This window comes from Pygoscelis adeliae, unplaced genomic scaffold, assembly GCF_000699105.1.
Source record: "Pygoscelis adeliae isolate BGI_AS28 unplaced genomic scaffold, ASM69910v1 Scaffold66, whole genome shotgun sequence".
Classification (NCBI taxonomy): domain Eukaryota; kingdom Metazoa; phylum Chordata; class Aves; order Sphenisciformes; family Spheniscidae; genus Pygoscelis; species Pygoscelis adeliae.
The window spans coordinates 2,564,231-2,580,560 of NW_008825167.1; the positions used below are offsets into that span (position 1 = coordinate 2,564,231).

Genomic DNA, 16,330 nt, shown 5'->3' on the forward strand with positions numbered 1-16,330 from the left:
CCCTGGGCTGCCAGCAGCTGTGTCCCTCCTCTGGCTGCTCCTGCCCGTTGCTTGCTGCCTCTGCAGGGCCGGTGCTGGGTGAGCCGGTGCAGAGCAGGCACCTGGCACCTATCGCCTTTCTGGGTGAAACTCGGTCGCTGTCCTGCCCTGAGCACCTTCACTATTCCCTTGCCCAGGGCAACCATCGCTGTATATGTAGGGCTCGCACAGGAAAGTCCATGCACTTCTGAAAGGTTATTTTTGCTTGCTGTAAGTCATTGAGATCTCTGTATAACGCTGCATGAGACTATTTCTTATTACTTTGGCTTGTTCAGTCACCAAAGGTGTGAGTTTGCATGATAGGCCTGTTATGTTTTACTGCTTTTGTAATATTCCCATGAAGACTGGTCCCCCCCCTCCCCTCCCCGCCTTTTGCAGATTTATTTTAATTCTCTTGTACAAAATTCACTGTGTGCAAACCCATTTGTCTATCTCAGCTGTTGTGTTGTGTGGTGTTCCTAATGTGCCTATCACCACGGTATCTAAGCACTTTTTCATACATTCCATCTGAAATTTGCCGCGTGTTTCAAGCTTAACAAAGCTTCAATAAGAGGAAGGACTAAGGAAGAAATAACAGTTTGGAATAGTAGTTAGAGAAGAAAAATCGGTTCAGATCATCCTAGTGGTTGCATTACTCCTTCCTTCTCCACAGCGCATTTATACAAATGAAATTTTGGTATGCAAACTAAGGCCGACTTTTGTCAGTTCAATTTGCCCTCTGAACCTAGAGCTTATCGATTGCCCTGTCACTTCCCATAACTGCACCATTCGCTAATCTCGTCTGCCTTTTCCCTCTTGTTCTGCCCCAACACAGCTCGCTCAGGCTTTGTTTGTGTGACGGAAGTCTGCGGTGTAAATAAATTGATGTATCAATAGCTGCCCCATTGTAGACTTCTCTTACGGTGACCCTTCTGGCACAACAGGAAACTCAAATTGTTTAAGTTGGTTTGGTAATTGACTCCAATTAGGCTAATCTGGAATAGAGCCTTGCAGTGTGCCAATCTGAAGATTTTTCACTGGTGTAACTAAATCAAGTCAGGTGCCGGTCTTTTCTTTTGTAGCGCAGATAAGCTGTTGCGCAGTCCAGCAATAGAGAGACGTGGGATTTGAAACTTAGCATCGGGAAACTTAGCATCAGATCGTTTGGTCGGTCAGGTCGGGTGCTGGCATTCGGCGGTGGCCCTCCGACAACTCCCAGGTCAGTGGTACCTGTGGCTGGTGGTACAGTTCTGGGTGCGGTGGTCCTCGAATCCCCTCCTTGCTGGTGCCACAGTCCGGCTGATCTGAGGGTACCCGGTTCCCCTCGCTTTATGGTTGATATGAAGGACTTTGGGGTGCGATCCCTTTGAGATCAGAGCACATTTGAATATACCTTTGCATGTGTGCACATGTGTTCACGCGGAAAGTACTCTCTGTCCCAAAAATCTTTCTGGGAAAAACAAATATTGACTTCCCCTTGCCTTGCATGTTACCCAGGTGGTTGTTTCTGACCTGCCAGATTGGAAGTTAAGCCACTTTCTGCAAAGTCAAAAGAGTATACTTCAGGTGAAAGTGGAGAAACAGGCTGATTTAGTTTTGCCCTTCTAGTGTTCAAACCTGCACTGTATAAAGAGGAATCTATCATTCTGTAACTGCTGCTCCCGGTTACTTGAATTTATACAATTCTTCTTGTCCGGAGAACTCCAAATGCTTTAAAAACTATTCTTGGTGTAGGAGAGTTAATTTCAAGACACAAAATAAGTGTATGTATTAGAATGTAATAGAAAATCATCTGTGGCTCTTAAAATATTTAACAGCATGAAGTGGATCATTCCTCCCCGATTTTACACAACTGTGTAGAATTCCTATAGTGTCATACGCTCGCTATTAATCATACAGATAGAACTGTCATCTTTGCGGGCTCCGCTGGAATTGCTAAGGTGCCCTCTGCAGAAGATACTGTGGCTAATGTTCTCATTACCAACTAATTGGCTAAAGAGACTTCTCTCACATTGCATTTAGTCTGATTGATAGTTTTCTATCACCTGATGGGTGGAATGGACAGCCAAACCAATTATCACAGCAAAGAGTGCTATATACCCGAAGAGTTCAGGCAGAGACAAAAGACCCTTATAAGATTATGTCTAGTCAGTGCCAGCTGAGATTTTGTTAAACTATTAAATGGTTTTGTTGTGGGTTTTTCGTGGTTTTTTTTTTTTTAAAGCACAATTCAGAATGCCTTGAAACTTCTGTTGGTCAGGCAATCCCTCTACTGATTTTGGGTTGTGGTGTTAGTGCTTTGACAGTAAGTGATCTTAAGTGGGTGTGGAGGGTTAAAAACAAATGGAGGCATCATGAGGTGTTAACAGACAGTATTCTGGAGAAATTCATACCTGAATGAGCCTTGTGATTCGTAAGTGCTGGGGTATGTGCTATTTAGATAGTAACCCTTAGACACGGGCATTATTCAAATTCTTTTTGTACTTATTTTCCTTTCATGTAGCTCTAACAGTTTTGAAGGAATGTTTGTGCAGTAATTAAGATGGAAAGGTTTTTTGTTTTGTTTTGGTTTTTTTCTTTGTAGTTAGCGCTTCAATTTTTGAAGTCTTTGCTTGAAGTGAAAAGGCAGTTTTCTGGAGAAAGGGAGAGCGCGTTGTACAGTTCTCTCACGGGCCTAGTTTCCAGCACTGTGGGAACATTCGCTATTTTTCCGGCACCAGTGGCAAAGCTAAAACTCCTTCTCTCTCTGGCCTGGAAGCCAGCATGGGCTCTGCCCCGTGCTCCTCAGCACCCAGAGCCTGTGGCACAGCACGGCTGCTGCCGCCGCCCCACGAAGCACAGCCGTGGCCCTGCCGCCAGCCCACTGTGGGCAGAGCCACACCGGGAGCAGCACAGCTCTTTGTCTGGGAATCCTTGTGTTAATGACAGAGTCCCGAACTGGTAAGAGAAAGGAGGGGTGCATCATGCACTTGAATTTTGGCCCCCTCTGTAGGAATTTTGATGAAGACGACTGAAGAGGACTGGTGAGAATCAATGACCAGGACAGAAGATGCCAGGAAGACCAGGGCCCCTGTGTGGGGTTGCTCCCGCAGTTTTGGGAGGAGCAGCCGTGCGGGGCTACCCTCCTCATGCTGTCCTCTCCTGCCCTGGCACTGTTTGCCCAGCCCTGCAGCTCTCAGGGTGGCACCGTGCAGAGCTGCCCTCCTCTTCCTCCAGCGCAGCAGAAGCGAGGCGGTCCTGTCAGGCCCTCTGTGCCGTTCAGGTGTCTCCTGGAAGCAGAAATCTGCCTCCCTGGTACTGTGCTCCCTATCGATTCTGTAAAAACACGCTCTTAGAGAGCTGGCTAGGAAACTCACCTCTAGTAATGCATTCCTTTTTTTTTTTTTTTTTTTTTTTTTACAAAGTCAGTTCATTTGTAGCAGAATGATTTTAAATAAGCTTTCCTTGCTTCATTAAAACTATAATGAGAACCAGAAGAAAAGAAATTTCTCAAATAAGGGCAGGTGACACAGGGAGGATGTGGATTTCTGTTCATATACAAAATGGAAAGCACGTGCATGCTGTATTCCCTTTTTTCTCTTAACTTTACTGTATATTCTTGCTCCTTCATGGGGGGGACCACAGAGGATGTCAGGTAGAGAGTTTGGACTCTGTCCCACAGAGTCTGTAATCTGAATGGATGGGGAGAAAACGGAAACGGGAGAAAGGGCAGAGGAAAAGAGAGGGTTACCATGAGAAAATCATGTGGCTGTGTGCATGCAAGTGCATGGATTGCAGTTCCTTTAAGTGTTTGGTTATTGAAAGCATATAACCCAATGCTCTTAAAGAGCACTCCAAGAAGGCTAAGGAGTGGAGCTAAGGGAAAATGTGCTGGAGTGTTGAATCTTCTTTAGATCTCGTCATGTACTGTGGCTCTGCATGGCTGGCCCGCAAATGACATCTTTGGGCCGTTGCAGTAGTGAAGTAAAAGAAGCACTGGGCACTGCTGATCTACAGCTATTTTGAGAAAGACAAGTTTTAAGCTAAGCATTTCTTTCATCCTTGGTTGTTATTGACTGACAAGGACGATGGAAGCTGGAAGCATTCTCACCCCGTTTTTTGGGTGGCAGTAGTTTTGTAGAGAGTCTGCACCCTCCCACACACTGGGAAAAGCCAGAGAACATGTAACTCAACGTGACACAGGGCTTGTTTGTATTGCAGAATGTGTCCTCTTGCATTAGTATGTAGATTAATCGAGAGCCAGTCTAGGAAACATCACGAATGTGCATGCTAAGTGTTGATGCTTTGTTATTTAATGAATACATCAAATAAAGTGGACTAAAGGGGTAAGTGCAGTTAGCAGCCCCAAGAACAATAAAATACTGCTATATTACAGTGACAAACCACTTAGAAATGCAGTAAGCCTCATCTCTATGCAGTAAGCCTCATCTCTTAATTCCTTATGCAGTTTGCTCCCTTGCATAGACAGGCTTTGTTTCTTGCTTCAAAGTTCATTTCAGTTCATTCTTGAATATAATGCAGCTCCTCATAGGCTCCTCAATTATAAATACATCAGAATAAAACTTCAATGAAAAAATAGACAGTGTTCTGATCGGAATTAGACCAAAGCTTTTGCTTTCAAACTCAAATGGGGAAATTCGGTGTTAAACTTTATTGTTCTATTAGCATTTTAATGAAAAGACTTCCCAGGCATTCCCTAAAGGTAAAGACGCGAGCTATCTCTTAAAAGCTGTATTTTATTAAGAGATGCAACCCAAGATGCAATAATTGCACTCCTGGGTAAGGAAAAGGACGGTTTGGGCCAAGGCTGAAATTACAGTCAGCAAAGAAGTATACGTTTGCTTCTCTCACCTGCTAATAATGTGTGATTTTCCACATGCTAGCCATAGCCAGCCGAAGTGGGGCTTTATTCAGTGTGAACATCTGCTTCTCATTGTTCTGCGTGAGCCATCCCAACTTTTTTCTTTAGTTTTATTTTCAAAGTTTCACTGTAAGTTGCTGTCCGGCCTGCCTTGATTCTAGCGTATGTAGCCCTTCATTGTCGATAGGATTATGCCGCGTGTGAAGGAATTGTTCAAGGTTTCATGACATAAATCTTCCAGGGGATCTTAAAGTGCCAACCGCCCAAATGTCGGTGTGATGCTGCCTTCAGACAAAATGGCATGCCTCTTCAGCCCCAGTGCAGCGCTGGAGCTCTGGCCTGTGGAGCGGCCGTGGGCTGCTGCTGCAGCGCCCCAACAAACCTCTCGCCTGTCCCCCACAGCGGAGCTGCTGCCTGGCAGTTACCAAGGTTGAATTAGGGGAGGCAATGCTGAGGCCCCGTTACCTTTCACTACACACTCTCTGCTTGCCCTAATGCGAACGTAACATTTTTCGCTTTGTGTGTGTGTGTCTTATAATTGTTAATTATGTGTATTTTCTGTCACAATTAATTAAAAATTCTAATTAGCGGAACAGATAATGATGTCCTCTTTGAGACCTTTGGGCTCTGATTCAGACCTATGAACTCTGCCATTTATTTCACTGTGTCCAGCTTGTACTGGATCAAGCTTTGATTTTAAAATAAGTTTGTCGATGGCTTGATTTTCAATATAGTTACATAAACCAAATGTCTATAGGACCTGCCAGTGCCATAGGATGGGGTTCTGTGCTCTCGGCAGCTGTGCCATGTACAGAACACTCCTGGAATGATGTGGAAATGCCTGTCCTTGGGATGCACAGCTCATGTCTTCAGTAATCTCAGAATGAGCAAATATCGTCCTTGATTATTTACTCAAATCAGGTGAAAAAACACCCAGCAGAAGTAGGTACGCAGACAGCTAGGACATACTAGCACTGAAAATGACTTTAAAGTAATTCTCTCTTTCAAAATATTTATGTAAGAATTAGATTATCCTCCCTTCACATTTGCAGTCAGACTTTGCTGTCCTCTTCTTCAGTACAAATTTACACCAGTGTCCTTAACTACAAGGCAAGTTCCTTGGGCTTTTGGCTGCAGTCGCTGTTTCACTTTCATCTAGTACGAATTTGCAGTGCTGCCAACAGTGGAGGTCCCACTTTTGGATGCTTGTTCCTGCTGCCCTCTCATGCCAGCACCAAATTTCCTACGGCTGCATAGTAAGCTGGCTGGTAGGGCTGATCCAGCAGAAAATAAACTGATAAAAACAAAATCCAGACTCCTGCCGTACTTGTAACAACATGGACTTATGATAGGTTAAAGTGGTTGTATAATGGCACCTGTACACTGTGAAAACGTAGATCTGTATCTGGGTCCCAGTCTCTGCTTCTGAAAACTTAATAATAATTCAAGGGTTGGCATTGGATTCTCAAAGTAAACCCCAGATGGTAAGTTCCCTTCCCCAGAAAGCTGGCGATCTGAATTACAAAGTCAAAAAGTGTGGGTGATTGGATATAGTCAAAGACCATGCAAGTATGTAGATAATGTCCTGTGTTTACACAAGTTCTGTGTTCTTATTTTGCTTTCTCTTTAATTTTAATAATACCTTGTTTTGAGTTGTAGTATGTATTTCCTTGTAGGCAGAGGTGAGAAGAATATGGATAGCCGTGGGAGACTAATCAAAAAAGCAGAGCATTAGCATGGCTTCAAAGGCAGGGAAAGGGTGACCAGGTATCTTACTTGGCAAAGACTTTCCCAGTCATAAGACACCAAGTGAAACGTTATGCTGTCATGAGTTGAAGAAGGATGTTTTATTGAACAGGCAGAAATGGCAGTAGGTAAATACGAAGTGAGGACAGAGTTGTAGGACAGGCACCCCTCTAGCAATACAGCCTGGTAGCTCAGTAAGAGTTAAAGCAACATTTACAGCTCGAAGTGGATGGAAGAGAGGGATGTTAAAAGTGCTTGTGGTTGCAGTGGAACAAACCTTAGAATCCAGACAAGGTCCTGAAGGTCAGGTCAGGGTGAGAAGGATTTGAGCACGATCTTGGCAATAGGACAAAAAGCATAGGTAGATCTTCAGAACTGTTTTTGAAGCAGAAAGCAGCAAGGGATGGAGGTGGAAAGGAAGGCAGGACTTATGCTGTAACCAAATATACAACTTTGGGGGGGGGTGGGAAAATAGAGCATTTATCAGTTGATGGGTTAAATTATAATTAACAATTTCTGTTCTTGGCAGACGTGGAAGGTTTCTCGCTTTTGTGTTCAGATGTTTAGTTTTTAATACCTACCTACTCTACCTTGAATGTCACCCACATTTGGTTGCCAGGGTGCATCCCTTCTAGAGGAATCCCAGGATCAGGAACTGGTTAATTCTCTGTTTAAGAGCGGTGTTGAGAATGAAGTACTGTTTGGCGATTGCTAAATGTGAGCTCAAATCCCCCATCCTCCCCCTGCGGGGGTTTTGAGCGGGAGGCTCCTGCCAGAAGTCTGGCTAGCTGAGCAGGAGTGGGGGACTCCTTTCTCCTTGCCTCTGTGCTTTGCCGTGCCTAATCCACTGCAGCGGAACAAAAAGCTCAGGTGGTGGCTGGGGCACAGCTTGCTGGTGCTTTGTAAGGTTGAGCATGTTGTAAAGGGGTACGGGGGAGCTGAGGCTCCCAGCTGATCTGAGGGAAGGCAAGAGAAGCAGCGTGAGGGGGACAATACATCTCCTCAGAGCTTACTAAAAAGTGTCTGGGGCTTGTTGCTTTCAGCCGCTTTGTTCTTGTGACTTTCGAGAGGGTTGTGGTAAGCTGTGAGAGAGGAGCTTGTCTCCAGATAGTGCACCTCCAGCACAAGGGCTGGGTAAGCTAACAGGTTGGCAGTGGGCCGTAGGCTGCTAGGTTACTAGTAGACTGTGGGCAGTGGTGAAAGCTTGTAGTAGCCTTACCGTGGGATAGTTACACATTTTTCTGCACTTCTCTGACTTCTCTGTGTATTAAACAAGTGAATTACAGTGCTGTTGCAGCTCAGGTACAGATTTTAGTCTTTATTTTGGCTGATTAAAATTTCATCAACTTTTATAATCAGTTTTAATACAGTTCTTGGTAAAAAGTCATCATCTGATATAGGGATTTGTTGCTGCTCTTTGTGTGGAGAGTCGTGGAAAATAAGTGTTTAATAGCGGGGAGTGTCTGTGGGGGCTTCTGCTCAACCATTTCAAACAACTTCTGTTGCTGTAACAGTTTAATGGGGGGGGGGAGTTTGTCCTAGAATAGATTATACTTTGCATGTGGCTTAAATCTTTATAAGCACAGGCAGGGAAATTATATGTGGTGAGAGAGAATATTTAGACCACAGCTACATCTCTTGCAAACTAAAATGTACAGTAGCAAATCAGCACCTCTAAGGATCTGTGTTCAGGCCTACTCAGCGTGGTCTGCTTGACTTTGGAAAAGGTATCTCACCTTTTCATGCCTCCATTTCCTTCTCCATGAAGTCTGAAGACAAAAGTCTGGTTTGTAAAGCTCCCTGGTGCTTTTATGGGAATGAAAAAGTGTTTCTAGCAGTGATGAGATAGAAAGGGAAGCCTGGAAAGAAAGCTGGTCTTACCAGCAAGGGAGGGAAGGAATGAGCAGGATAGCAAATACCTGGGCGTAAGGGATGCGCAGATGGGAGAATAGGTGGGGCACAGGAGTGCACAAGAGAATACAATATGGGTGGTCCCCAGACCACGGTACACACTGACTTGGGGCGAGCCTGCAAACGTGCAGCACGGCCAGGTTCAGCTCCGGGGCTGGCGAGGTGCAGGGGCTGGCCAGCCTCTGTTCCCGCTCTCTCCAAACAAAGGAAGCGCGTTCCTGGGCTGCAAACATCACCTCCAGTGTTTCTCACAGCTAAGGAAGCAAGAGGCAAAGGGCGACGTGACAGAAAAGAGGACAGTGGAGCAGATAGCATTAAGGGGCTGTAAGAGCGAGCTTCACAAAAGGACAAATGGAAGAAAAGGGGGGAAGAGGAGTAAGGAATAACGTGGTCTTATCAAGCAAGTCAAACAAGCCTTTTTAATGTCACTTCTCCCTCTGAGCATCCTTAGACCAAACAGAATGGGGGAGGAAAAGCTCTCTACAAGGGGAGATAGAAGGGAAATGGATGCTTTCTGCAGCTCATGCTGTTCAAAGGAAATAGGAATTCTGGGTTAAAAATCAAATCTATTGCAAAAGAGGTATTTAGATTGATTTATCTGTAATTTACAGAAAATAATAAATTGGTGGTTTGCTTATTGCGTTTTGTGAAGAATGCGTGCAACTGTTGGGCTAATGTAAAAATGGCATTTCAGTAATAATTATGGATATCTTGCTTCAGCCTCATTTAGAAACATGTAATTGAAGTGATAGATAGATGTAGTGCTTATAAATAGTTTAGGTTCACTAATGTAATAATGAGCAGTTCTCTCATTCTCTCTTTCTCTAGTTTTTCCTTTTCCTACGTGTTTTTGCTTCTGAAGCATTTTTTTTCACATTTACTCTTCCCTGCTGCTGACCAAGAGCATTCCCAGGGCATGCTCTACTACACTTCTATGGTTGTATGCCCTGGGAGCATGGTCCCTTGCTGCTGGGTGGGTGTAACGAGCGCGTAGAGGCTAAATGGAGCAGATGTACCAAACAATACGGAGTTGTAACCGGCTGGGGAAGACATGCGCGGACGTGCGCTGCCTGCCTGGCGAGTGGGTGGGTGGAAGTGCAGCTGGGTGAGGGGCTCCTCACTGGTGGTGGAGCAGCAGGAGGGGATGAAGGCCGTGGAGAAAGAGGGGTGGGGGAGGCAATGCAGTATGTCATGGATTAGTAAAATCAGTGTAGCACATCTCGATAGTGAAGAGAGCAGTGACAAATGGTGCAAGAGATGAGGAATAAAAGGATAATGTGCGTCATGTATGCTTAAGTACTAACGAAGTCCAGGGAAGGAGGAGGAACTAGGAATGAGAAACTATGGGTACAGTGCTGTGCTTCCCTGCAGACAAACCTCTTCAGACAGATGACTTTCCATGTCCAAGTTCTGCCACTCAGATCTCCCTAGACATTAGAAAACTCCAAGTTCACTGTTTTTTGCACTTGCAAAGTACGGGTAGATGAATACTTGCCAGCTCTATGTAGCAAAACAGTGTGTTGAGACCAGCTGAAGAAGGCATGATACGGGCTGGGGAGCTGCTGGAAAGGACTGTTTTGTAGGCTGTCTGCAGCATTGCCTAAAGGGTTCTCTGGGCCTGTAACATCTGAAGATTTTGTTAGTGTTTTCCTGGTGGTTTAGGGGTAGCTGATGTCTTTTTTCATACGCTTTAAGATATACCAAGGAAGCTCTTAGCTTCTAACTTCCTGCTGCTTTTAACATCTGTCAGGCAATGACCAGTAGTCAGGCAGCCATAACCTGTAGTATCGATACTGCATAAACATTCCTGAAAAATTTCTAGGGACTGCTGTCCAAAAAAATGTTTCTTTGCTCTCATCAAATTCTGATGGAGGAGCGCATTGCCACTTAGTGGTCTTTTATCTTACAAGAACTTTTCCCCTCTAGCATCTTTCATTTTGTTTTCTTGTGAGTGGTCTGAGTGGTTGTTATGTGATTTTGTTTTAACTGAACAAATGTAAACAGTGTCCAAATATTAAACTGAAGACAGAATGGAGCTGAACTTATAAGCTTATAATGGCTGGAAACTAACACCTGTCTTCGTCTGTTAGTAGTGAAAAGGTTGCAGGTAGAATCTGTGTGTGACAACGCGCTCTTCATAGCAATGGCTTCCCCCATTATGTCTGTAAGGAGGATGAAAAATCTTCAGAAGTAGGGACAAAGTAGAAGCAACATAACAGCAATGCTTTTTCATTTTTTATGTTGAAAGCATTTGTCAATGTGATTTTTTGCTCTTCTCTGTCATTGGTGGGGGGAGCATTTTCAAATATTGGCAGTGTCTCAGATGCTTTGTTTCGAACTGCAAGACTAGTAACCTCTTGGACCTGCCAATGTCAAGCGCTAGCTTAGAGGTCTGTTAGTGAAATATTGAACATGGACTAACTCAGAGAACGAGGCAGGCTCAGGGCAGTCAGTAGAAGTAGTGTTTCATGTGTAGTAGATCTTATGAGGGGGGAAAAAGGAAGTTCTAAAATATTTATTCTTCTTAATTACAAAATTGCTATGAAAAACTTAGAGTCAATAGGATTTGTGTTGTTTTCTGTGATGTCTTTTTTTTGATCGGTTTCACCTACAGGCTTATTGCTTAGTAACTCTGTATGTCGACAAGCCAGGATCAGGCCTCTGGTGCAACCTCTTTCTGCTCTTGCTGAAGTAAATGGTAAAGAAAATTTCCACTGGCATCACTGAAAGTGTGATTGAACCTGAATTGCCTTTTGAAAGCGGTGACAAAAAAGAGGTGGTGGAAAGAGAGGTCATTGTAGATTATTTTCTTAATGGGTAGATAGCTCATTTATGTGGGGTGGAACAAATAAAGTTGGGAGACAGGTCAGCATTTGAGATCCAAGTAATCGGGTACGGTAAGCGTGGAAAGTATGACTGACTTTCCTCAAGCTGTGAAGAATACCCCCTTCTCTCTTTGCTTCGGAGCAAGCAGAATAGTTTTCCTATTCTGCATCAATTCCCCAGACCAGAGTTATCCATGAGAAGTTACAGGGGGGAAAGGAGGGTAAAATAGAGCATTTAAAATGGGAGGAAACTGAAAATGTAAATTCCAGGGGCAGATGTCTGCCCATAAGGATATTATAGTTCGGGGGGAGGTGGGGAAGCTACCTTAGTGCTGCTGCGTGACTTGCCAGCTTGTAACCACGGCACCTTTGCGTACCCCGATGAAGTACGTATGCATGAAAACGATGGGTCCATGATGTGTGTGGTTTGGGATTTTTGGTTTGGTTGGTTTTGGGGTTTGGTTGGTTGGTTTTGGGGGGGGGGTTTGTTTTGTTTTAACACCCAAGAAGGAGAATAGCTGTCCATCGCATCCCTCCTGCCTGGGTTATGTGCAAGGCCCTCTGTAAAATAATGACAGACCTTTTATGTATAGTGTTACAGTTTCTTTCATTCTGTGAGCAGAGCTGGTTATTCAATTTCAGTGTCCACTAAAGCAATCTCCAAAAGCAGTTAAAATAAAACTCATTACAGTGTGTATGTGATACGGTATGTTTAGAATCCTGAGAATGTGCTGCAATAAACTTTCACTGGCTTTCCCTCTCCACAGCAGCAGATAACAAAATTTACATTTCCACTGTGTATAAGAAACTGAAAAGATGAATCCCTGCAGACTAGAGTCTGAGGACCATTGTTTCTTTGTCTACTGAGTAGTAGTTAGTTATTTGTGAGAGAAATCCAGAATTTGCCTCCAAAGGTGAAATCTTCTGTATTTCTTGAAGACGGAAATAAGCATTCTCTGACTGACCAACAGCTGAGCTTTCTACAAACATGGATTATTTTTTTCCCCCCTTTATTTTACCGCCTGGTTCTTCTAAGCAGCATGAAAATACTTTCAGCCTCTTTTCGCTGTTCCTGGGATGCGCTATCCTTCCCAGAGGCTGGGCCGGTGTTTGTATAAAGCCACTTAATGCAGGCAGATCTTGCCTAGTGAAATGTGGCTGTGGCTGAGATAGCACAGGCGTTGTTAATACTTAACATTGAATAAACAAGGCAGGTCATATCCATTGTTACTACTTACGTCGAAATGTAGTGCAGCATCCTTAGCTGATAAAGGTCAGGTGAAAAACAGGTCTGCTCTCTGTGAGAGGTTTTGGTTTTTGTTTTTTTTCTTTTCTGTAAAAGACGCAGAAACACTGGATTCCCAAACTCCTGAGGGTTGGCTTTGTCTAAGCAGAGCATACTGCCTAATAGAGAGGCTATATGTACTAATTACCAGTTAAAGTGAGAACCCCTGGTGCCACAGTTCATTCTGGAGGCTAGCAACCAGAGATATTTGGAAGGGGCAGAAGAGGTAAGGGGATGGCCTGGTTTGATTTGGTTGGAATCTTGTTTGGTTTATTTTTACAGTGCAGTTGCTTCTTTACGGGCCATCTATTTTCCCAGTGCATCATAATCTTCTCCTTTGTTTTGTTACCTTGTGGATAAGGTTGCTGCACTTTGACATCACTTGCCTCCTAGAAATGTCAGCTTTTGTTGTCACACTTGCAGAGTTTGTGACAGCTGTTTGAAAGAGAACTTTGCAGAATAAATTAACAGCCACAGGAACTTAAAGTATCTGTAGTGAAGCACCTTGGATTGGTTGGGTTTTTTTGGTTTTTTTTTTTAATTACTTGTTTCAGCACATTGAAAAACATACCTCTCTGGTGCTGTACGTATCTTGGCTTTCCATTAGAAATCCAGTTTCACTCAGCAGAATCCATTAAAAACACAAAGCAGCTGTTCCCCCTTCCATGCCTAACTATCCCAAAAGAAACTAAGCGCCAACCCCACAACCAGAGACTTTGTCCTGGCTGTGGGGCAGACCAGCGAGAGAAAAAACAAGAGTCCCGTCCCAAAGGCCCCTTACAGAAATTATTCCTCTGTTGTAAACCTTCACCTTCATAGAGTAGAAGTTTGATGCATGTGAAAGTATAATGCTTGTGTTAGGGTGGCTCTCAGACCGGTTGGAGTTTACAAATTAAAAAAAGTGCAGTAACCTGAGATCTGCTCTCAGAACCATAGATCAGAGATATGAGAGACTCTGCTTGCGTATCCCTTCTGAGCTGCAGCACCTCACAGCATTTGCAGTCTTGACAGTAGTGTAGGACACATCTTGCTGAGTGTGTTCCATTAATCTCAAAATGGCCTGGAGATGGATTGTATTGATGATGATGATGTATCCAAATGAAAGCTGTACAGCCACCAGACATGAATAGGAAAGTGCCTTTGTTGCTTATGTGTCGAAATAAGCCTCCAAAACAACTCAGATCCTCATTAGATTTTCAAGTTGTAAGGTTTACTAACAAATTAAGTGATGAGCAGCAGGCTCCAGCTGGTCAGCTAACACAGGCTGCACGTAACTAGTCCTCCCAATCGCCTCTACCTAGTGCAGAGTGGGTATCAGCCACCTCACTTTCACCAGGACTTAAGTTTTGCCCAGTGCTGAAATGTTGCTGTATGTTGTTAGCTGCTGACTTATCAGAGGTGGAAAAAAATTCTTTGTGTAAGTGTTTAGGACCTACTTTTGCAGGCATCTGGCTTCTTCCAACTTGCAGGCCTATCAAGGGAGAGGGTGCCTGGTAGTAAGCGTGCAAGATCCAGCCTCAGGCTAGCAGCACTTCAGGATCCTTTGAGATAAAGGATGCTACGCGTGATTGTTGTAAATGATTTGAGTTCTGCATAAATACAGCTAAATCAACAGTGTAATCAGTAGTTGATCTGGGATGGCTTGTAGGTTTTCAGAGACCTGTTTTCTGTGCTTTCCGGCATTGTTTAAAAAGTATTCTCTAGCTCGTGGTTATGAGCACAATCTTCCAAATGTGAATGGAATCTAAATTGGCGCAGAGCAACTTGTCAGAATCGGCACCCAGTCTGCAGCAGGAGCTCAGGGAGGGATGTGAACAGCCTTTGTTCTTTGCAGTGGGGGTGTTAATGCTGAAGTTTATGATAATGTACTTGCCAGCATTGTTAATTATTCCACTGGAAGGAAGGAGCTGGAGAGTCTGCACAATTTGCTATCAGTAAGGGTCTTGTTTCGGCGTTCCAGTTTGGCATCTCAAATAGGTGGTGTCTGGGAGAGTCCTGCTTTCTTGGAGGGTGTGGGAGGGGCTCTTTTCAGTCCCTGATTTGTGTCCTTCTCATTCTCTTTGCTACAAATAGGATTCTTCTGGAAACCTGGATGAGCAAGCTCTCAATGCTTATGATGTTAAAGAAATGATTTTTTTTCCAGTGGATCCTCACGATTGTGGAGCTCATTAACCTGAATGGCTCAATTAGCCAAATGCTAACCTGCTGCCAATGCTGCTGCTACTGTCACTGTTGCCACTTCAAAAATGTTGTATTTCACACATATGCTTTAAATGTGCCACTTCTTGTTTATCTCTGGGGAAAAAGATCAAGCATATACATAAAAAATATATATATCCTTGCAGTAGTAACTGAGATAATACTGAGTAGTACCTGCCATAATATGAACTGTCAATAGCTTGAACGACAATGTGTTCCTGAGGTATTTGGAGTAAGAAACTTTTTGACTGTAGGGTGAGAGGGTTACCGCAATTAGCAGAATGAAATTCATGTGCTTCTCTTTGTCATAGTGTTAATGAACGTTTTAATTCTATTTGAATATCTCAAAGCACATTTTGAAATAGCTATATAGAGGTCTGGATTAAAAATTGTTGGCCTCACTCATTTTATTTGTGTTGTGTGTTCCCATTTAGATTCTCAGCTGAGATGTTACATCTTGTTTGCATTATGGTGCCCGTGCTCAGGACAGGGTAGTTGCGTCTTGGTTCAGAGGAACGGGCAGTGATAAAGAAAAGCCCTGAGCTTGGGCATAGTGCGTGACTGCAGGCTGATTGTGAGCATTGCATTTATGTGGGGTCTGATCAAAGTCAGGCTTTCTTTTATCCAGTTTCACAACATGATTTTAACTATGGGGGTCTTGGCAATTATCATTGTTGGGTAACTGCCTGAAGCATTAATTTCTTTAGTTTATCCAGGGAGGCTGTAAAATGAGCATATTCAGACAAACTAGCTTGTGTTTCAGGTTTCAGAAGACATGCTGTATAATTCGGGTGTTTGACGTGATTTCTCCATACCTGACCAACAAGGCAGAATGCATATGTTTGTTTGGATTAGCTTTTCCTCTCTTTTTCTTAGAAGAATAAATAAAGCTATCCCCTTTTTGTACCTCAGGACTGTTCTGTGTCACCAGCCTCTTTCCCAAGTGTTGCAGGATCTCTCTCAATGTAAGCTGTTGTTTTAGAAAGTAAAATAGAAACGGGAAAGAAAGTTTATATTCCTTTGGTTATGAAAATAAGAATCAAAATGTCAGATGGCATGCTGACTGATTTTCCCAAATATTCAGCATGTGCCTTCACAAGTAGTAGAAGTCATATTGTATACAACACCATAATGTATGAAATGAAGCTTTTGAGAACAGAGAAAGATGGCTTACCTTAAAAGTTGTTGTCTGTTTACGTTCATCTGCCTCTAGACGTGGGGGTGGTGGATGAGTTTCTGCTTTTGCTTACCTCTACTTCGCTGAAGCTTCACCAACTCTTCTGAAGCCTGACTCTGCTCCCATTGTTTCCTGTGGGCATGTCCTGGTTGCGGCTGGGATAATTTTCTCCCTAGTAGCTGGTACAGTGCTGTGTTTTGGATTTAGCATGAGAACAATGTTGGTAACACACTGATGTTTTAGTTGTTGCTAAGCAGTGCTTACACTAGTCAAGGACTTCTCAGCTTCCCATGCTCTACCGACTGAGA

General features: G+C 43.7%; 1 protein-coding gene across 1 annotated transcript in view; it reads left to right on the forward strand.

Moving 5' to 3' along the window:
- MAML3 (mastermind-like 3 (Drosophila)) overlaps positions 1–16,330 on the forward strand; it is a 237,676-nt gene that overhangs the window by 62,005 nt on the left and 159,341 nt on the right. The gene's annotated exons all lie outside the window — the stretch shown is intronic.